Source organism: Pipra filicauda, unplaced genomic scaffold (assembly GCF_003945595.2).
Source record: "Pipra filicauda isolate LSUMZ 115617 unplaced genomic scaffold, ASM394559v2 scaffold315_size853536_pilon, whole genome shotgun sequence".
NCBI classification, from domain to species: Eukaryota; Metazoa; Chordata; class Aves; order Passeriformes; family Pipridae; genus Pipra; species Pipra filicauda.
Window position 1 is genome coordinate 91221 of NW_024104438.1, and position 23026 is coordinate 114246.

The window sequence follows — 23026 nt, forward strand, 5'->3', positions numbered from 1 at the left end:
GATGTTAGTCTTTTTTTCAAGTCTCATCTACATTCATTTAATTTTTTTCTTAATTTCTCTGATTCTTTTTTACAAATCAAAGTGTGCACATCGAACACAGATAAGAATTTATCTCATTTCATTTATATATGGATTTATCACATTAGGTCCTCTTTTTTTGGTTATTGGAAAGGGGCCAGAAAAGAGTACTCCTTTTATCTCAGACATTTATATTATCTCTATATCACTTCTCTGTATAAGAGTCTATTTTCCAAATCCAATACCAGGGCTTATTTTCCAAGTCATAGAATCACAGAATGGTTTGGGTTGGAAAGGAGCTTTAAAGGCCATCTGGTCCAACCCCTCTGCAAGGAGCAGGGACATCTTCGACTAGGTCAGGTTGCTCAGAGCCCCGTCCAACCCAGTCCTGAACACTTGCAGCAATGGGGTATATTCCTGCATAGACTCACAGAGGTAATTTCTAACCACCAAACCCAACATGCAGACACCATGAAATATCTGAAAACTTGTGCAGACAACATAGAAAAAGAATAGCTGATAAGGCTGTTGAAGTGGCAGGACATTCTCCATGGATGTCCTTGGTCCTATTCTGCACTACTTGGCACAGTGCAATGCCCTGAAGCCTGCTGATCCCTTCCTGAACAAAATTAAGATCACAAAACATGATCCTCTTAAAATATGATGCTTTTAGACAACTGCATGACAAACTACTTAAGAACTGTGTAGTACATTCCAGTTTTAATCGAATGAGCACAGCTCAGTGCTCACAGGCTCTCGCCACAGAATGATGGAATCACAGAATGGTTTGGGATCGAAGGGACCTTAAAGATCATCCAGTTCCAACTCCCTTGCCACCAGCAGGGACACCTTCCACTCGACCATGTTGCTCGGAGGTTCCTACACATTAGAGACATTTCTGTGCTTTTTGAGCAGCAGGAAAACAGTAAGAAATTGGAATGCTTGGATAAAGACACATTATGAAATTAACTCTACCCCAGCCAAAACCAGGACAGGTTTCTTTGACATTTTCTTCCTGCACATATTCTTCATATTCTAAAACTGGAGGGCCACTGCAGAACAAACCATCTGTGCATTTTTCACCTGAAGTTCAATTCTTGAAATTTGCATTTGTATAATTGATTGTAAAACTTCATAATTCATGCTAAGTTTGGTTATTTAAAGATGCCATCCAATCAGGGAATTAAAAAAAAAATGCAATGCATTTAACTAGCTAAGATAGAGCAAATTACAATCAAATATACAATTAATGTATGAGTAAACCTCATGCAAGCTGAAAATAAGATGTACATATTTAAGGCATGATAATTAACCATTGGAACAAATTACTGAGGCTCCTGGTAAATTCTTTTTCATTTGGGAGTTGCTAAATCAAGACTAAATGTCTTTCCAAAAAGATATGTTCAGCTTGAAGTCATTAGGTTAGAAACAGAATTATTGATGAAAATCCACTTTAGAAAGCCCAATTAAATGTTCATTACAGTCTTCTCTACCTTAATAACCATTAGTTTATCTGGATGTCCCTTTACAGTAGCCAGCAACTTGAAAATAACCATGAATATCATAAAAGTGATAATATATTAATAGAGTATGCATTGATATGATCAAACTACCATTCTACTCTTTACATGCACCTGGAGTGACAACCTGAAATTACTGGAAGAAAATACACCATTAAAGTCCTTTTCATATACTCAAAAAGAAATTCAAATTTTTTTTTTTGCAAGGTATTTTGAGATCATTTTTATACCAATTTCAACACAAAATACTGAAATTTCAGTTGAGGTGGACAGTCCATGTTCATTTTCTATGACTAAGTTTTAGATACATTACAGAGTATAATGATGATAAAATAGATAATACAAACACTAAAGACTGAGCATTTGGAAACCTGACCTTGGCTATAATTAGGGCATTTATATTTATTTGAGTTATATATTCCTATCAGATACTGCTGTTATATTGATTTTTATTTTACATACTTTAAAAAAAGCTTTAAAAGGATAGGAACTAAAGGATAGGAACTTATTCCTTTCTTAACTATTGGGCTATTAAAGAACAAAACAAGATCATAAGAGAACTAAAAGACTGCAAATATGATGAAACAGTGAAGGAACAGGATGACAAAGAGTAAAGATGTTTGACAAAAAGGGTACAGAAAGGATAGACTCTGGGAAGCATAAATATTCCACAAAAGCAGCAATAAGGCTCTTTGAAGGTAAGTAGGGGATAACGTTTCACTAGAGAAGTGACAACTTTCTACTGGACACACTGGGATAGCTTGGGCTATGGGAAGAGAGGAATGTTGAGAGGTAAATTCCTAGAGAAACCAAAAGATTTTGCTTCATACAATATCCCATCATTCAAAAGATAGTTCCTTCATGCTACAGCTGCTTCTGACCAAGTCAAGGTTATCTCTGATTTCCAGCTGTGGCGGATTGACCCTGGCTGGACACCAGGTGCCCACCAAAGCTGCTCTATCACTCCTCAGCTGGAAAGGGGAGAGAAAATATATTGAGAGGCTTGATAAGGACAGGGAGAGGTCACTCCCCAGTTACTGTCACGGGCAAAACAGACTCTACTGGGGGAAATTAATTTATTACCAATCAAATCAGAGTAGGGTAATGAGAAAAAAAAAACACAAATCTTAACACCTTCCTCTCACTCCTCCCCTCTTCCCAGGCTCAAATTCACTCCCCAGTTATCTACCTCCTCTCCTCCAGTGGTGCAGGGGGATGGGGAATGAGGGCTGCAGTCAGTTCATCACACGTTGTCTCTGCTGTTCTTTCCTCCTCAGGGGAGGATTTCCTCACACTCTTTATCTGCTCCAACATGGGGTCCCTCGCATGGGAGACAGTCCTTCATGAACTTCTCCGTTTTAGGTCCTTTCCACGGGGTGCAATCCTTCAGGAATAGGCTGTTCCAGCATGAGTCCCCCCTCCAGGGTCACGAGTCCTGCCAGCAAACCTCCTCCAGCATGAGCTCCTCTCTCTATGGGCCTACAGGTCCTGCCGGGGACCTCCTCCACCATGGGCTTTCCACGGGGTCACAGCCTCCCTTGGGCATCCCCCTGATCCAGCATGGGGTCCTCCATGGGCTGCAGGTGGATCTTTGTTCCCCCTGGACCTCCCTGCCTCACCATGGGCTGCACCTCTGGCTGCAGGGGAACCTCAACTCCCATTCCTGGAGCATCTCCTGCCCCTCCTGCTGCACTGCCCTGGGGATCTGAAGAGTTGTTTATCTCACATATTGTCAGTCCCCTCTCCAACTGCAGTTGGTTGAGGTTTTCTTTGCCTCCTTTTTACAGACCTTATCCCAGAGACGGTACCACAGTCTCTGATGGGCTCAGCCTTGGCCAGAGGTGGGCCTGCCTTGGAGCTGTTTGGCATTGGCTCCATCAGACATGAGGGGAGTATCTAGCAGATTCTCCCAGAGGCAAACCCTGCAGCCCCTCTACTACCAAAACCTTGCCATGCAAACCCAGCACACCAGCCCTGAACTGCTCAGCAGTGCTTCATTTTCCGCTACGTGACACCAATTAGTGAGCTACTACTGGTGGTCTCCTGAGCCAAAAATTGCCCTGATTTACCTTCCGGTGGGCTTAAAATTGCATGGCTAGCTTGTGATACAATTATACTTGATAAGGGGGAGAAAAAATTTTAATTCTGCTGTTTAGTTTTTCCCAGAACCAACAGATGTAGGAGCACTCCCAGAGCATATGGGTTAAATTAGTGCCTGCTGTGCCCCAGCACCAGCGTTTGTCTGATTTAGTGACACTTGTTTTAAACAGTTGGAAGGAGGTCCAGGCAGCTCTGGAGGTGGTTTTCAGCTGGATTCATCCTTAAACAGCAGCCTAATAAAATTCTAGTTTTGTATTCAGTCTGTGCTGAGCTGCCACCAACTTTGGGTTGCCAGAGGAGGCATCCCCAGAGATGTATTGTGCAGGTCACATACTAGCTGCACAATGTCCTTTTGATGATAAAATACTAAGCAAAGCTGACATTTAAATTAGCATCCCTACACATTTTCCAGCTAGATAATGATATGGGTAAGACAGCCAACACCTGTGGCACCTGGAGGGATCCAGTTCCCTGGGAGCTGTGGCCAAAGCTTTGTCATCATCCCAAACCATTTGTGTTGCAACTGATTGAAAATAGGCTCTGACAGTCAGAACCTGGCTGTCCTGGGATGTGCTCTGGGATTACAAGCTTAGGTTTTATTCTTTGAGCCTCGTCCCTACTGGGACTCAGTTGGCTTCACAGCACTGGGGTCTTTGAGCTGGCTAATACCTGGGAAAAAGAGGAATGAAAAGAGGAGAGAGCAAATGAGAAAATAAACAAAACCAGAACATCTCTTTGCTTCTGGAGAATGGGAGAATAACTAACAGGAATGAAGAACTATAAAAACTAAAAGGTCATCAGAAGGACACAGAGCAATAATTCCTCAGCACTGGCTTCTAGCGCTGCCTTCCCGAACAAAACCACTCCCCTTCCCCTCTGCACTAAAATCAGCCCCAGGGTCTATTTAAGAGCTGAAAGTCAGGGGTTCCTTATGCCAGAAATCATAAAATCAATGCTGTTTCCCAGCATTTTCTGATGGATTACAGCTCAGTGGTGAAGAAGGTTCTCTCTCTAATCAGAGAGACAGACCCCACATAACCCCAGCGCCTGCCCGTCCCCTTCCGAGCAGGGTGAGTGGATTGTCTGCATGCCCTGTCACAAGGTGAGGCATCAGACAGGGCTATGGAGCTTCACACTGCAACAACTTAACTGTGTTGTGGGGCACAGGAGCTGCATCCCCTTCCCTCAGCACAGTGTGGCTCATAAATATTATTGGGTATCAAGTGGGACTAAATGAATCGGCACAAATCAACCAACTTCACCCTACTCCAGCATCTATCCTGCAAAGAGGTGCCTGACCCCTTGCTGCTGCCTGGTTTGATTTGGAGCATATTGAGGTTATTTATGGCCTGGTGGCTTTAACCCTCATCAGACACTATGCTAAGAATACCCACACAGAGAGTTTCGCTTCTCAGTTTCCACTGGCTGTAAATCAGCTTGTTCAGTGAGTCAAGAAATCTCCCAGAGATTGTTTCTGGCTGCAGGAATCACCTTGTACAACCTTTCCCCATAAACAAGGGGTGCCATTTGGAAAGGATCCTCTCAGGGCCATCCACAGGCAGACCAAGAGGATTTATTATTTTAATTTTTTTTATTTGAACCTACTTTTTGTGTCTTTCTGGCTGCCTTTTCACTGCCCCTTCCCTCCAGCAAAGCCCTGAAGATGAAAACCTGCCTAGCTTTTTTCTGCAACAGGCAGGAAGACAGTGGCAGCTGTCCAGTTTGAGAGGAAAGGCAGATTTCAGTCAGCTCAAAGCAAGGATGAAAAGTGGAAAAATTCTGTCGCCAGCGAGTGAAACCTGGTACCGGGGAAAGCACACGAACATCAAAGTCGGATGGGTCAAAGCACTCAGCTCTGAGTCAATTATCGTATTTTCTTAGATATAAATCACACTTCAGGCAGCCTAATTCCCCTCAAAAGTAATGGCACTTGAAAGTGTGTCCCCAGATAATCTGCGCCCACACGGCACCGAGGGAGGCAGAGGGGTTTGGACTTGGGGAGCTGTGTCACCCACCACTCCATGTGCCCAGAGCCCCTGCTGCTGCTGGATCACACATTTCACTTTGGCAGGTTAGACATGTAAAAATATGTTCGTTTCTCTGCAGCAGCACATTGCCTGGTGACGGAATATCATTATGCTGATTTAGCATCCTGACCCTAAGCTGCTGCACAGCAGATTTAGTAAATATAGCCAAACTAAAAGAAGACTGTAATAAACCATTAAGTGCAAATCAAATAGCTTGGTTAATCACTGTGTAAGTGCAGTTTTATACAGCTGTCTGCTTCTCTGAATTGCACTGGGATAAATCTGCAGTGGCAGATTTGACCCTTTGCTTCTGTGCTTCAGTTCCCTGCCTGTTAAAAAAAAACAACAGGATAATATATCTCCCCAAGGTACAGGGCTGTTGCAAAGATACCTAAACTTAAAATGGTTTTTACCATTATTAAGTTAATAATATGCTGCTCAAAAACTAGAAGAATGCAGAGCTGACAGAGAAAAGGCAAACTAAAACAAAACAACAACAAAAAAAGAAACCAACCCACAAGTCAGGCTTCAAGAAATGCTGCTGTTCAGCTTGGGCTGAATGTGTGTGGGAGTGAGGGCCAAAGCATGATATCTCATTTTAATTAAATGAAAGCAATCAGTTCTCTCTGCTCAGGAGAGATAGTGGGGAACTGTAGAGCTTGCTGTAGGATGTTAATCCTGAATAAGAAGCTGCTGTAGGATACAACGCTGTGTCTAGAATTGCATTAACACAGCAAAGAGGGGTCTGGTTCAGCCCTAGTCTTACCCAGGGTGCTTGGTGGTTTTGTTATGTGTGAGAGTTGGTGCTGCATATGTAAGAAATGAAGCAGATGTCCCATCCTCTTTTTGCATTTCGGGTTTGACATCATGGGAGAAGTTTCCAGAAGAGGCAGACACAGCTGGAAAGTACCGGCGGAGAAGGAGCAAGGGAAACTGGTAGTGCAGAAAGAGAACGGGGATTATTCTTCCAAAACTTCTCTGAAGAGTGATTTCAGTAAAATATCTCTGTGAGTAAGCCTCACATAGAGAGATGGAGTTAAGTCATGGAGAGTGTTGGTGATATGAAGCTGGAGAACAGCATGAATACAAAGAGAGCTGGAAAAATCACATAGGGATAACCACACGCCTTTGAAGCTTGTCAAAACAATAAAAAAAGGATTATGCTCTGTAGCACAAAATGATGTCATGCATGTCAGGACAAAAAATGGGGATTTCTGTTCTAAAGGGTGGGTGAGTTAGAAAGGTCTGAGTCACTCCTGGACTGAGACACCAGCCAGAGGCAGCCATGGAAGAGGCAAATGTGACCTGCAGCAACACCACCATCCATTGAGCCCTCACCTGGGGTGCTTGGGACAAGTCAGGTCATGTGTGTCAAAGCAAGAGGAAATTCAACAGTAAAAGGTGCAGAAAATATATTCCCTGAAGTGATAGGATATTCTATTTTATGCAAGAAAATAAATTTAAAATAAAATAGGTGACTGCTTCTTCTATTTAGTCTGGCAAAATGAAGCCTGAAAGGGATGAAATTACAAATCTTTCCTTAGGGATAAACAGCAGGTAGGAGGAAAGAACTACTTAAGTCAAAGGACAGACCTAGCAAAAGAGAAAGTAGGTGTAAACTGCCCAGAAATAAATAAATCCAGTCTGAAAATCTAAGGGAAAAGCTTCTACCAGCCATAGCAGTGAGGCAAAAGAAGCATCCAGCCAGACAAAGAGGGAGGAAAACCCAGCTACTTGTTAGGCAGAGTTTGATGGATAATGAAAAAAGTGGAGCAGAATGGGTGCACATCCATTTTAAAGGGTGAGGAAAGGGGAAAGGAAGGGGAAGGATGTTAGGCTAACTTCAGCTCTCAGAAGACTGAAAATTTAAGCACTCTCCTCCTTATATAAATAGTTGAGCAGTTTGTAAATAAATAGTAAACAAATAATGTTCCTTGTAAATAACAAATAAATGGATGTCAGGCAATACAGATTTGTTAAGAAGAAATCATGTAAAGTAAATATAATCTCCCTTTATGACAGGATAACAGGTCAGTGGAGCAAGCAATAGCAAGAGATGTCTGTTTTACTTAAGACCTTTGACAATACCTCATATGATGTCCTCATAAACAAGGGACAGAAGCAGACTCAGTGAGAAATGACCATAGAACTGGTCCAAAACTAATTGAATAATCAGACAAAGAAAGAAATTGTCGAAGGTTTGCTATTAAATGATGTATTTAGCAGTTTTCCACAAGGTTTGCAATGGGTTCTGCAGTCTTCAGTGTTTTCATCAGTGAACGTTGTTCTATTTCATTGCTACTGCAAGAGCAGGAAAACAGCTTTGTGAGATGAACAAGTGTGAGAAAATCAGTGTGGACAATTGACAAATAATAACCTTCAATAAAAATCAAGTTAAACATAAAGACAAATTCTTTGGCTCTTCTTAACTATTGGAAGTGCCTCAATTCTCTAGATTTGAGTGTCACGCTTGAAAGATGCAGACTATATGTAGATGAGTGGAACTAGAAGAACCCATAGAGGTTTCCAGATCATGTCCCCTGGGAGAGAGGTTGGCAGATCTGAAGGTGTTCACGCTGATGAGGAGAGAAGAGAAAGAGAGACAGCAAACAGATTCTGCTACAAAGAGGACAATCTATTCTTGGTGCCTCTGACAGGGGAGTGAGAGTGAATCTTGAATTATATCAAAAAATACAGGCTAGGCTTTAGGATAAATAATCTGATGATAGGTGAAGCATTTGAACTCATTATCTGGATGATATGCCTTCTGTATCAGAGTTATTTAAAGATAGACCAGGAAAATATGTGGCAGGAACAACCCGAGTGGTGATCCTGGTGAAAGATCCCATGACAACATGAGCAGCTTCTCAAATTCCTCTTTTTCGCTGTTTTCCAGTTTCTGGTGAAATGACCTGTGCAATAAAATTTCTTGACAATATAGGCAGCTAGACTCGAAGTCCAAAGACCAAGTTCACTTTGACCTACACATATATGTCACTCATATATCACCCTTACATATGTTGCCCTGAACTCACGTGGCCTCATTCTTGCAGGAGTTTGCAACTGGTGTTCTGAAACCTCATGTCTGAGGGGGTTTATATCTCTTGGTAGGATTAATCAAAACTGGTCATTTTTCAGCATTTTATTGTGAAGTTTATGAATCACAAGAAAGCAATTGTCAAAGGATTATGGTACAACAGAAAAATAAATTATATATGTCCTGGCTTATTGAATTTACCCTGAGGAATATTTAGACTATTTAGGAGTATAAAGGTATTTATTTCTTTGACACAACTTTGTTTGCAAGTCAAAGCACATTTTCTGGAGACTAAGCCAAACCAGAAGTTTTGGAGGTTTTTCTGGTTTGTTTGTTATTTTTTTCTTTTCCTCCCAAAAAAACCCTCAACCACATTATGAATGGAAACATGCAGATAAACGAGTGGCCATGCATAATTTAAAACATTTGTTTTAACACTGATGAATCCCAGGCTCATTTTTTCTCTCCTTCTGACTGAATGTTTATTATTTGACCTTTCTCATGTGAACAAAGTGTGATAGCTTTCGACCTGCTGCAGGAGGAGTTGATTTATCAGAGCACAGCTGCCTGTAGCTGTGCCTCACCACCCCACTCCTCAGTATCAGAAGTTCACTCTTTGCAGTAGTTTTGGGCAACAGCCCTTTTTGACTCTGGGGCTGGTTTTGCAATAACCTAGTGCATCTCTGATTATCAAGCACTCAAAGAGGTGACAGATGCCATCTGACTCCCTGCTGTCTCCAAGTCCTGTACCAGCAGGGGAAAGGTGATAACTTTTCAGAGCCTGCCATGTGAAAGGAAGGATTTAGAATGTCTTCTACCTATTTATCTAATTCTCTTTCATCGCCTCCACCCTAGATGCAATTCTCTGGTATAATCTAAATAAGGAAACTGAAACAAATAGCTTTCGCAGCGTGACTATAATCTATTTAAGTCATTTTAAAGCCAGCAGATGTTTTATAGCCTAAGATTTTTAGTGCTGTGTCTTTACAGACTTCTGCTACTCTGCAGGAGGCTCAAACTAGGCCAGCAACTGTGGACAATTAAGACTTAAAACCTTTCATTTGCATTCACCAGGTCTCCAGGTCACTCTGATGCTCAAATGCACCTTCTGTCACTATTCACTCAGGGCAGGTCACACTGTGATGGACTCTGTTCAAAGCCATCAAAGCCAGCCAGCCATGACCTGCTGCCAGTGGTCACTTCTTTTGAGAAGACAGAAATAAACTACCTGATCCCTTCAGTGACCTCTGGATCTGGTAAAACTTAGCAGAGTCCATCCTCTGTACAGGATTTGAGAGATGCTCCAGAGACCTGCTTCTCTTCAATGCCTGTTCAGACCCACCAGTATCACTGTGAACTTCAGTGGTATTTTGGGTCATATCATCCTCCTCATTTCACAGGTTTCACATCAACCCACATTGCCTTTCTAGCTTTTCACATGTTATAAGCTGCAGTACCAACTTTCAAGGTCACTCCTGGCATTTCATGATATGTTGGTCCCTCTTATAGGGAAATTTTCAGGCTCGATGAAGGATCTGTTGCTAAGGGTATTCATGAGGCTTGGGTCAAGCACTACTGCAGGGAGAATTGATTTTCTGATGTAGTGGCCTCTGGTTTTAGGAATTTTAGCAGGGACAAGGGACATGCAATGAGTCAGATGCAAATAAGAGCTCAGCCACATCAATGGCATCACATAATCATCTGCAAGTCAGTTCCTGGAGTTCAAAAACACACAAAGCACTGATCAGTTTTAACGGTGGCTTCAATGTGTAGATAGAGGAGCATAATCCTGGTTTAAATGTTACTGGCCTCAGTGTCACCCACTTGCAGAAAACAGCAAAGCAAACCCTTTAGTTTGCCATGTCAAATTTAATGTAAACACCAAATACTACTTGTTTCAATATTTCACTGTACTCTGCAGCTATCTAAATCTGCAGTTCCACGTTCTAAACCAACTGATTCAGAATTTATGAGTAGGTTTTTAGTAATGATCTGCCAAGTGTGAAATGACTGCACTGGTTGTTTAAATGAAAAAGGAGTGACCCCATTCTCCATGCTTTAACTCAGCCTCCTGCACTGCCTTTTCAATAGAGGGCTGGAGCATGTAACAGCAATGCAGTCTGTAATTTCGCCCCTAGGCTCCCCCTGGTATTTAGATTTCAGTTCCTTGGTTTTAAAAGGTCACTTAGCAAGAAGAGAATGACACGTTATTCGTTCCTTCCCATCTCCCTGCCCCATCTTGTCTCTCTTCTTTTTGGGGAGAAACACAGAAATTAGCAGACAATGTCTGTTTAAAAACAGTGCCCGAATCTGAACTAGAACTATAGACTCTGATTTTTCATTCATTGTTGTCTTGTCTTGTGTTAGAGGGAGATTTTTCCTAAATATAGCTATTATCACCCCAACCCTCCCAGTCCTTTCCCAGGTACCTTCTGCACACTGCTGCATTGAGCCCTGTGTGCCATGGCCCTTGCACAGGGACAAGAGTCACTAGCACCCTTAATCTTTGCCAACTGAACTTGCCATAGTCCACTGGCAAAATAGTTCCCTTAATTAGAGTCCTTAGTTTCCAGGTCATTCTAGGAAAAATGCCCAGGTTATTGTAAGCCTTCCCAAAACATAAAAGAGGCAGCCAAGTTATGGTGAGATAACTAAATATGCTTCAGAAAGCTGCTTAAAGTCCTTTATCTTGCTATAGTGCCCAGATTGAGTCTGATAGTCTAAGTGGGTTTATCCTTATTGCTTTTGAATTCTATCAAAGAATGGACTCTGGCTCCTGATCCAGCTGGAGTTCTCTGGTTTGTGTCCACACTGCTCACAGTAGCACCATCCAGAGTAGACTGGCTGTGTCCACTCTTCATCTAGGATCAACTCTGAGCTCTATGTGGTGTCCCTTCAGTGCTGTTCCATAATTACTGATTGTCTTCCTTCTCAAAATGCCCCAAATCACAAAAAGTTTGGGTTCACAGTGGGGTTTTCATAGTATGACGTCAGTCAGGGTTGCTTGTCCCCGCTCCAGGGCACTACTGGGGTGTGTTTATGGAGAGGGGACAAGGCCATCTGAGACAGCAGTGGAGGACTGCCTAGGGCAGAGGGAGCCAAACTGACGTGATCTGTGCCTGCACTGCGTGTGTGGCAGTCACAGGATGTTGTGCTCATTCTTAAATATTATTTCTGTTAGTATGCTGCAGTCAGGAGACACAGGAGAGAGCAAATTGTATGGTCCTGCTCTTATTTCCAACTGAGTACTAGCAGTAGAATTAGTCTATGTATCTTACTAAGAGCCAACATATCTGTGGCAGCACATCAGACCAATTTTGTTCATCTGGTCATCTTGTGCTTCAAGGCTATTCCCTTATATAAGTATCTCTTAGCAACCAGTGTCATTCAGTGAGTAAGGATGCCTGTATTTTAAGAGAGTTTAATTATTTCTTTGCTATATAGTGCAAACTCTAATATGCTCACTCAGAGAGACTCTGGTTGGAGATAAATCAAGAAGTGCTTCCAGAAAAAACTGTCATTTCTGCTTTCTTGTCATTGGTTCTTTATTGTAATCCTTATTTGTTGCAGTTCCCTGCAGCAATTTCTTTACCAGGATTGCTTTCTGGTGAACTTTTTCCAATGAACTTCAGCTGCCACAGAAATCTCACATCACATCTGCATTCCTGTGTCATCTGCATCCTTCTCTGCTAAAGCTGATGGGAGGGTGAGGGCTTTAAGTTTTGCCTGGTTTTCTTCTGTTCCTGTTCTCTTGCCTGTGCAGGGAAATGTACAAATCTCACGTTCTTCAAAAATAATGTGGTGCCCTGTCTAAAACCTGTTAACCTAATGGAAAGTCTTATCAGTTTTAATGGACCTGTCTTTTATTCCACAAAGAGACTGCTCTGATCTTCACTAATGCTGACTTCAGTGGGAATAAATCGATGTGCAACAGCAGAGGATGTAAATTTTAAAGGAAAGGGTTTGTGAATGGGGCTCTGCCTCCATCACACACATCACTCGACCACGATGCTGGCAGTGCCTTGTGCCTCCAGAGGCAAAAGGAGAGCTGCACTGCAGCCACAGTGGACCAAGAGCAAAGGAAAGGCAGTGAATATGCCAAGACAGGCCAGACGGATACAGTTCCAGCACTTTTATCAAGAGCAGTTTTTATTCCTCTGGAGCAATAGTTGCATAGCATAGAATCATAGAATGGTTTGGCTTGGAAGGGACCTTTGAAGGCCATCCAGTTTGAGTTCCCTGCCATGGGCAGGGACAATATAACCTGCCTTCTCAGGGTGGGTTTTAGGCTAAAGAGAACTCAGCCTCTTCATAAGTGGAGAACTTCTAAGCTCATTTGGTGTATGACAGACATCCCCCCAAAGATTCATCTTCTTTAAGAGTGCAATTCCACAGTCCCTTTATTCCTCCCAAGGCCCAGGGTGCTGGTATTGTTTCAACATCCCTCTGTCTCAGCCAGTTATTCCTTTATGTTTCTTTTTGTCATTGCTTGATTTTCTTTGGCTGTGCAGTGTCCAAGAAACTGAGCTGGCTGAAACCAAACTAAAAACTACACACATCCCCCTGAAAAAATATAAAAGAACACCTGGGGTAATTCTCTGTCAGCTCAATTCCCTGTCCAGATTCCTCATGGAAATGAGCTTTAGCACAAGGGAGCAAGCAGGACTGTACAGCCAGAGGGAGGGGGGGTAATAGAATCGCTTATTTTCTGCAACAGCTGAGACTGATGTACTAAGGAGACTGTAAAACAGCATCCTGGAGCAGGTGAAATAAAACCTCTTTTGGAAAAACTTTTTCTTTAATGGCTACAGAGAAAGCCCACACAGACTCTTTCAGCTTAAACAATTAAATCTTCAATGTCTATAATCAGGTGAAACGGATCCCACACATGAGAAAGGAGATTTCCAAGGCACAGAAGCACACACACATATCAGAGTTGTGCAAAGCCACTGCTGCAGATTGCATGTAACCCAGAAAACTAAACCAGCTGATCCCCCTCCATTTTGTTTCATAATTCGTGTGTTTGACCAGCCAGAGCCAGCGAGCTTCCTCCTGAACATAAAATAACCCTCCTAATTGCAACAGCTCCATTTGAGAGTGACAGAGGGAGAATACAGCATGTCCCTGTTCAGACCTATGGCAAAGCTCATGTGAAAGGATAGAGTGTATCAGCGTGGCAGAAAATCAGGCAGAAGTAAGCCAATTATTATTAAAAAGAAACCCAAACTTTTTTCTCCTGAGTTTTGCCCTTCTCACTGGACTTTATGTAAGGAGCTGCTCACTCTGAACCAGAGGCAAAGCTCAGCTTGTCAGAAGACCTTCTGCCTGCTAAGTCCATGGAGACATAGAAGAGACATCACCAGAATACCAATGATATTGCTGTAAAATCTTTCAGCCTTTCCTTCTAAAGTAAATGCCTGCCTGCTTTTTGAAACCAGCAAAGTACAAAAGTGTTTTAAGGGTCTTGAGTGAACAAGCAGCAGCCAGGAACTTTGGTATCAGCAAAAAGGGCTCCTGAGAGATCTGAGAGATGTTCAGAGTCCAGAGACGCAACTCCCTCTCCTCATCCCCCAGACTGGAAGTCGCATGGGAGCAAACTCTGGGATATAACTGGTGTAGCAGTCTATTAGATAACACAGAGGATTCAATCTGACAAAAAGTTTAGTGATCTGGGTCAGGAACAAGGGAAGCAAACAGAGGAGGAGCAGATGAATCGAATTACATAGCCCAAAATCAGACTATGCCTGTATAAACTGCAACAGTTTATACTGTGCATGGTTTTGCAGGTAACACTCTGTCCAGACACTGACTCAGAGTTTGCTCCATTATCCATAAAACCTTGGTGACCACCCAGGCTTCGACATCCCAAACATGAACCCAGGTTCACAGACACACATCTCACCTCTCAGCCCTGACCCAGTACAAGTTCACAGGGACCAAGACACATACAAAATACACAGAACAAGGGAATGACCCTCAGCAATTTCCTTGTAATTCCCTTTTTTCAGCCTCTAAATCTTTTCCCTATGAAAAACACTTTAGGTCTCATGTCTTATCATAAAACAAAGACTTTGATCTATCAGCTTCAGCCTTCCTGAGATGTGCATGCTGCCCTTTCACTCCAAAAACAAAACTAGTTTATTTTCTAGGAAATCTAGTTCGTTACAAGTATTTCAAAAAAGAAATGAAAAAGAAGGAGAAAATAAGCAAACTATTTAGACTTTTTCCTGGAAAATCAGCATTTTGTAGCAATTTTTAGGGGAAACTGCATAGAAAGTGTGTACTGAGAATCATAAAAGAGGCCTGGACCCTGAAATAAACACTATTAATCTCAGGATTTGCAATTTAGGATTGATTTAGAGGCACCAGACTTAAAAAAGATCCTCATAAATACATGTGCTCAGTGCTGAGATGGCATAAAGTAATTCTTACTAACTTGGGGTTATAGTAGGACAGCTTGAGGACATTTAGACTGGATCTAGTCAGGGCTGGATACTCTTGAGTGCAGTGAGTTAGCTCCACCCTAACAGATGGCCTTGCTGCAAGTGAGTTGAAGGGGAAGGCAGTACAATAAAGAAAGTGTTCTGGGACAAGGAGTGGTGAAAATTACACTTTTTGGCAAGGATGGGAATTCAGTTTAACCCCAAATTTCAGTGTTGAACACGAGGGAACAGTGGAATCAATGAAGAAGGGTGACTGATGGCAGCCCGGACATTTTACCCTCTCTTTTTCAAGGAAACAGGATGAAAGGAACAGATAAATTTTTTTCTCCACAGAAGACCTCAGAAGAAATTAGTTTTTTATCCTCAGCAGAGACAGCTGGTGGGTTCCTGTCAGATTTGCTTTATGCAGACACCAAGAGTATTTACAATACCACAGGGAAGAAATCACTCCTGAGACTGAGTCTTCCTGTAGCCCAGCAGTGGCACCCCAGAAATAGTGCCAATGGCAGCAGGGGACCCTCCTCAGTGAAGTGTGGGCTTGTCACAGCAAAAATTGTTTCAGGAGGCATCTAAACAAAGAAGGCCAATGGTTTTTCTGTGAAAGGATAAAAAAGCCAGACCAACTCAGTAATATTTTAAAGTATATTCTATAGTGCCTGCGCTTAGTGCAGGAAGGTCGGGACTGGAACCAGCAGAGTCATCTATAAAGCAATGTTTTGTAGAGCTTGGCTCCCACAGCCTACAGGGATTTGAAGTACATCACAGGAGTTCATTTCCTGAGGACAAGCATGATTCATTACCCAGATACCTAGCCCTAATATTTCTTGGTCTAATTCCATTTCAGTGAAGACTTGAGTCCAGTGGAATTACATTGGCACAGGAAAGGAACTTCAGAGTAACATGTTTCTTACTGCTAAATGATAAAGAGGCAAAAATATTCTGCCTTTTTCATCTTTTTCAGAAGTGCCTGATCCAGAACTATCAGAAGTCAACAGGGAGTGTTTCCATGGACTTAGCAGATGTTGGATCATAACATCTCTGAGAACTGGAGCACTTCACTCATTTACCAACCATTTTCTTATGACAGATAAAGGAACTGCAGATGTCTGGATTTATGGTGAAAGTCCTCACCAGTCATAAAATGCAAAAAACTGAAAAACTGCAGCAGTTTCTGTAAAGTTGCCATAGCTAAAGTTGAGATTGTTGTTTTGGGGTAAATAATCTGTGTTGCCTTTAGCAATTTCAGGTTTTAAAATTATGGAGTATTTTTTCCTCTTTTCCTTTAACAAAAAAGCAGTTGTTCTGTAACAGGCTTTCTAGCAAGTAATGAGATCAAGGTAAAAAGAAAGTTAAATACTGCTCCACTCCCCTGGCAGCATTATTTGAATGTTCCCAACATTATTAACGTCAAAATACCTTGGAGTGAAATAATGACAGTTTATCTGGGATCAAGAGGGGTTGTTTTCCTTTGCTTGCCTCACTTAGCAGTGGATTGAACAAAGTACTGGGGAATCATAGAGGACAGGTCCTGCTGAGTGGGGATTGCTCACAGTCCAGAGGCAGAACAAGCAGTTCAAAGCAAGCACAAGGGCTCAGAGAGAAGCTCTGCAAGGTGGGTGCTGTGGTGTACGTGCTTTGGCTCTGTCCCCTGAATGAACTCATGTCCTCAAGGGAAAGGTCTTGGGGTTAGATCTGTAAAAGGTTCCTGGTAAAGCATTTTTCAGGGTGGGCTCAGAAGAGGGAATGGATGATGCTGGTCACTTACCAGCTAGGACAGCAAAATCACCTGTCTGCTCTCTCTCTGAATGCGGGGGGCTGGGAGGGAAGACAACAAAATCCTAAATCTATTTATATATAAGACATGTCTGCCATATTTTCAAGTCCATCTCTGCCTGATTTAGAAGGGATAAATGATTCTGTGTCTTCCACCTCCCCAGGCAGCTGTTCAGCAGGCTGCCAACGCAGCCTGGAACAAGATTTCCCTCATCTCCCCAGCTCAGGTTGTCCCAGCGAGTGTAAGAATTAAATATTAATTGAACCAGAGACCTGGGTGAGAGAGAGAAAGGATAATCCTTGCTCTCTGGAACAGCTTCACAAGGAAAGAAGGAGGAAGGGCTCACAGGGGCTGGCAATGCCCTGACTGGAGAGCAGACCTGGATCTGCATCCCTTCTGCAGGTGAACACTCCAGGAGCTCAGGCACCCCTGCAGAAGCACGTCTGGGAAGGCAAGGCAAGCAAAGCAAAAACCTTGCCACCTAGCAGTGGAAGAAATGGTGGCGTCGTTTTTGTCTGGGGAAGATACTCGGAGGCAGAAGGGGAGGTCGGTCGGCACAGCCCCCGGGCTCGCCGTGAGAGGTTACGGTGCAATGCCGCCTTCTCTCTGCAGGGATGCTCTGCTTCCAGCCCGGGGTATCTGCACTGGAGAGCCCTCCGCAGAGAAATATTGCAGCTGCGCTGCTGCCAGGTGCTTGTGTAAAAGTTTTTAGGACAGCAACTTGAGAAAACGAGGAAAAAACCATCTCAATCTGACGTCAAAGTAGGGTTAAAATATGAACCCGGGGTGATAAGCACTGGGATGGGAGGCGTTTTTCCTCTAGAAGGCACTGCCAGTTTTGTGCAAGATTTGGAGCACATGAAATTGTACACTCATAACTCCAGGCAAAGAAATATTTTGGAGCTCGCACAGCATCCAGGCAGGAAAATAAAGGCTTGGTTCTGGCAAGGCAGGCTCTGCATTCAGTGCCACAGGTAATGGAGCAGCTAACACATGCCAGTCACTTGGGGAAAAAAAAGACAAGCGAGGCAACTGGCTGCTATTTTTAGTTCACAATTTAGTTAGCAACTAATTCACACTGCAGCATAGCCAATGCAGCATTAGCACAACCTGGGTTGCAGATTTGCCTCTAGGGAATGGAGCCAGGTTTTAGTTCTATCATGAGTAAAGGTACACCTTCCAGGGTGAGACAGAAAGGGTATCATGGGGATAGTCTTGATTTTATGAAGATTACTTTCATCTCAATGGTAAGAGCACTGCTACAAAGAGGCATCAACATTTGTTGGTTACATAGCAAAGTCTTAGTATTTGTCAGGGATTTACCTGAGTTTCAGGTAATGAGAGCTGAGATTAATTTGATATCAGTATTGTTGCATTTAATATGTATATTTTGACTGTAAAAGAGCAAGTACTAGCATTACCAACAGTGTGAAATCTCACAGGCTCATAACTAAAAGAGCTGTTGCCTTTACCAGAGTACTAACAACAGAAAGCAAATGAAGTGCACAGAAGTTAAAAATGCAAGAAGGAAGTTGATTTTACTTTTGCAGAGTTTGGAGCTACAGCTGAAGAAATTTAGGGGATGTTTTGTTGCACCAATTATTATTTATAATGGCTGTGAATGTGTGAAATATCCTCTGCATTAATCTCATCTGGAAATACAAAGCTTTCCTGTGCCTTATGTCTTTTTAAAACTTACAGTACAAAACAGAGCCAATAGAAAAATATGTGGACAAACATAAATATGAGGTGGCTTTTTTTCTTCAATGCATCCATGTAGAATCAGTATCTATAAATTTACATTATAGCTCTACTGCCATCAAGTGATGGAAAGATTTTCTAGCAAAGATATCAAAGCAAAAACAAAAAAGGAAGTCTGTGTCAGGTAGAGCAGCTACCACAAAAATGAGACATATTTAATATTCCCCTCCTACCTCTTCCCCATCCATAGCATCTATGGTTAGCCATGGGAAACCAAAAAACCCTTTGTGAACTGCAACCCGAGTAGAGGCAAGGAACCTAATTAAAGTACATATCAAGATTTAATTATTGTTTGTGGGTAGCACAGGTGAAAACAAAATCCATGGGCATGGCCTTTCTTAACTCTTGCATCGTACCAGGGAGCAATAAAAACAACTTTTTGGTGCCACCAGCAAAGCTGTCACAGCTTGGGTAGCATCTGCCTGCCGTTTCCCTTTCCTTGGCTGCTTGTTAGTGCCTCTCTACAGTGAAATCAGGGCTGTTTCAGCAGAGCAGGGGGGGAGGCTGAAGAACCACCTGATGTGGCCTTTCAGTAGTTAAAGGAGAGCTTATAAGAAAGAAGGGGACAGTCTTTTAGTGGGGCGTGTAGTAATAGGATGAGGGGTAATGGTTTTAATCTAAAGGAAGATAGATTAAGACTGGATACAAGGAATATGTTTAGGACAATGAAGGTGGTAAAACACTGGCACAGGTTGCCCAGAGAGGTGGTGGATGCCCCGTTCCTGGAAACATTAGAGGTATGGTGGAACTGGGCTCTGAGCAACCTGATCTAGTTGATGTCCCTGCTCATTGCAAGGGGGCTGAACTAGATGGCCTTGAAAGGTCCTTTCCAACCCAAACCATTCTATGCTTCTCTGACCTGGTCCAGAATAGTTTATGTCTAGGGCATAACTTACAAAGTGAGGGACAGTGGGATGAAACATATGGAACACTAGGAATCACATCTGGGAGGGTTATCTGGCATGGTCCTACAGAATGTGGGTTTTTTGTTGAGAGAGGCACCACTGAGGGAAGCCAACTCTCTGGGATGTTTCCCACAAAGATGGTGTCTGTGCTGCAGTCCCTCCCTTTACACTTCACTGCCTGGCCTGCTCTCCCCCTGGTGACATCAAAACAGCTGCCACAGCAGCTACCTGACGTGGACTCTCCAACTTCCACAGTGGTTTTGACATCGATGACAGAGCAGGGAAATTGCTGACCCCTAACACATCACCTCACTGCACACACGTGGAAAAAAAAGCAATTTCCATGGGATACCAAAAGGCATCTTTGCTCTTATCGTAGAATCATAGAATCATTAAGGTTGGAAAAGACCTCTAAGACCATTGAGGCAAACCATTAACCCAGCACCACTAAACCATATCCCCGAGTGCCACATCCACACACTTTTTAAACGCTTACAAGAGGTGGTTCCACCACTTGCTGTGCAGAAAGTGCCCCTTCTTTTCTTAAACCCAATTAAAAGCTGATCTTCAGCCAATGTTTTGCTGCACCTCCAGCTGTTGTACATCTGTAGGGTCTGAACTGGAAATGCTGTGGCCTCATGCAAAGGAGGCTGAGGGGTTAAACCCACAGTGACTCCGCTGATCTCAGAGAAGCTGGGGGAGAATGAGCCAGGATCAAGCAGGGGCTTGTTACTGGATTAACAGACCTGCTCTCAGTAACAGCAGTGACTCATATCTGGCACATCTGATTGGGATTAAAACCACTAAGGTCAGTTCTGCCCCTTGTGGCCTGATGCACGAGAGCTTTGCAAGACTCATCCCCTTTCTCGCACACACCATCTGAAAAACATTGTTCAGTTGACAACTCTGCTTTGTCCTATTTCTGGAAACTGCAAATATCTCTGCTCAGTACAAATACAACACAAATCAGAGACTGCTTGAAGCTGAGTACCCCAAAACAGCCTTTTTACAGACATGAGCTCAATCTTGAATAGGACTAAAATGAGATGCATTTCACAAGTTTTTTCTACTTAGTTGTGAAAACATTGCATACTATTAAAAATGAGTCCAGCACAGGTTACACTGTATGGAAGGGAAAGAGAAACTATCCATGGAGTCAAAAAGAACCTTGGTTTCAGGGTTCAGTTCCTAAATGGTCAGGACTAGGTTATTTCTTTGTAAGGTATTTTGAATTTCTGTGGAATGAAAGACACAATACAGAAGCACAGAGCCTGGGCAGTCAGTCAGACTGTATGGAAGAAATAAAGGAGAAAGAATTGTAATGGCTTGGAGTCCTTTGGGGGATTAATGGCAAAAACAGCATTTGCCATCCAGTAGAAACCCATAGAATACTGAAGCTGAAGCAGATCTGACAAGAGCTGAGTTAACCACTTTGGGAGACATAAAGGGGAAAACATTTCCTAATAAAGTAGAAGGACTAATAATGGACTCAGGATATTTGTTCCAATTGCCCTGAACTTTGTTTGGAGCATAGCATCATCCAAAGAGACATTTATAGACTAAGACAGCTGAATATCAGGTCTACCTGTCATGTCTCGATCAACATAAATGGAGAAGGGAAACAGTGTGAACAAAGGATAAAAAAGAAGGATGGAGACAGCACAAGGCAGCAAACAAGATTGTTATTTTACAGTTTTTCCTCCCATATTTTTTATTTATTTTCTGTGAGCTCCCATCACAAGGCAACAGTATAATTTATGAGCTGAGAGATGCTATGCCTGAGTGAAGTTGCAAGTGGGAAGGTGTATTCAAACATTTGGATCCATACTTTATTATTATATGTGTGTAAACACACAGAGATACTATGAACACATAAAAATCCACATGTTTATTCATACATGTGCATATAAAAATCAAAGAGAAGTTCAAATGGGGATAAATATATATATACATACATCTCAGTTTTAGATAATTTACTTTTAACACTCGGTGATTTCCAAAAGGCCATTTCCATGCCAGGAATGTAGCCTTTTCTTTGGAGTCCAACAAGTTAGATAGAAGAATAAAAGTTCAATTAAGAGCCTGCTTGCCTGTGACTGATAATGGTTTTGACATTTGCAGAGTCTCCTGACAACAATGCCCTTGCAAAGTGGGGAAAAGGAAATCAAAGAACATGTTCTTTGCAGATGGAGATGAGAGGGTTGAGACATCAGAGGTTTTGCACTTGTGGCCTCAGAAACAACCCTTTCCACCATACAAGGTTTTGTCAAATATTTCAGCTTTTCAAGGAGCTGAGTTGAACTTTTGAATAAATTCAGCAGCTTTGAGGGAGGTGTTAAAAAAAGAGAAATGTTTATTTTACTTAGTAAGTGCTGTGATCCCCACCACTGCCTCAAATGGGGAGGAAATTGTTAGGGAGAGGAAGGAAAAGACCATCTGACCACCAGCCTAAGCTCTGCTTTTGATCTTGTCAATTGGAGTGCCATCCTTCTAGGCTGAGAAAGATCCCCAAGGTAAATTCCCACAGGCCAGGCTGAGGTTCCCAGCACACTGTACATCAAACCTGTCTCAACCCAAGCTCTTGACTGAGGCATCTGGGGGCAGAGAGTGCTGTTTGCTCTCCTCTGTAAGGTTACAGATGCGTTTTCAAGCATAGTTAAGATTAAATAAAGTTCACTGGCACTGCCTGCCTGGGATAAAACCAGTGCTGCCTCTTTGAATCTGGCTGCCCTGTTTGCTTCTGCAAATGCCTTGACTGAAAATGTTCATATTTGCCAGAGAATTTCCAAGCCTCAGCCACTGGCCTTTGAGAAAAACAAAATTTTTATTGCCTTCTTTGCACATCTATACAAAGAATTGATATGAAATGCATTTTGATTTGCACTAACAACTTTAGGGAGAGGAGAGGGAGAGGGAGAGGGAGAGGGAGAGGGAGAGGGAGAGGGAGAGGGAGAGGGAGAGGGAGAGGGAGAGGGAGAGGGAGAAGGGAGAGGGAGAGGGAGAGGGAGCGGGAGAGGGAGAGGGAGGAGGGGAGAGGGAGAGGGAGAGGGAGAGGGAAGAGAGGGAGAGGGCGGGGAGAGGGAGAGGGAGAGGAGAGGAGAGGAGGGAGAGGAGAGGAGAGGAGAGGAGAGGAGGGAGAGGAAGAGGAGGGAGGAGAGGAGAGGAGAGGAGAGGAGAGGAGAGGAGAGGAGAGGAGAGGAGGAGAGAAAAGAAAGCTTAATTTTAAAACTCAGCTTAACGGGTCAGAATCAACCAGAATTAGAGCCCCTTCCTTATTCAAATCCCTGAGGGAAAATGAGCTAATTACTCCAGCTCATAGGTTACAAGGTAGGCACTGAGCAGCAAGAAGTGAAGACTGTGTGGGGAGAGTGATCGGATGACCTTGTAAAGCACAGAGCAGTGTCCTAATGCATCATGTCAGTGCCCCAGCTGGTTTAACCT